Genomic DNA, 798 nt, shown 5'->3' with positions numbered 1-798 from the left:
GGCAGCCATCTTGTGATTACTGAGTACGATGCTAAAAAAAGAAAATCTCAAGTATAGGTATTAGTTCTTATGGATCTCAATAAAAAATGATACTTATATAATTTTATAGGGATCTAAAATTTAATTCAAGGAATCCTAATATATTTATTTATTCTAAAGGGTGAACCTATTGTTCACTTAGTGTGAGGGTGGGGGTGTCCTGGGCCAGTTTCAGCCTAATCCTATTTTATGTAAAGAAAAGATTATTTTTAAGCTTATGTTAAATGTATCTTAAAGGGCCTTCCAAAGGTCAAGAAGATTATTTCTGCCTAGATAGAACTTTTAACATACCCCCTATTGTGACAGAAGGGATAAAACATTGTAATTAACAGTAGGTGGTCAGGGCAAAGGGGAGTGGTCGGGGGACTTTCGGGAAATCTTATCACATACTCAAGATATATGAGAGAGCTATATAATTCTTTTATAGTAGTATATCAGGGAGTCAGAGGGGTGTCGCTTCCCAGCAAGGCTACCACAGTCTCTGGAGCATATAGCAAGCGGCCTTGCCAACATGATGAGTTGACCCAAGCTTTGTTCATAAGTTGGGGGCGTACAGCAGCAGCCTTGCCAACATGCTGAGCTGACCAAAGCTGTGCTCAAAGGTCAAAGGCTCAAACAGATCCTGGGGCCCCACTGGATTGGACACCTCCATTTCTGTCTTCAAAATATTCTATGCTGGGGTGATGATGGTAGAGAGGAGTGAGAAGTGATTGCTAAAAGGGTCTCTTTTTGTTCAGACAAAGATATTCAAAACAAAAT

The sequence above is a fragment of the Tupaia chinensis genome, unplaced genomic scaffold, assembly GCF_000334495.1.
Source record: "Tupaia chinensis unplaced genomic scaffold, TupChi_1.0 Scaffold144001_1, whole genome shotgun sequence".
NCBI classification, from domain to species: domain Eukaryota; kingdom Metazoa; phylum Chordata; class Mammalia; order Scandentia; family Tupaiidae; genus Tupaia; species Tupaia belangeri.
The sequence above is the reverse complement of the archived record's forward strand: the minus strand, read 5'-3'. Positions refer to the sequence as shown.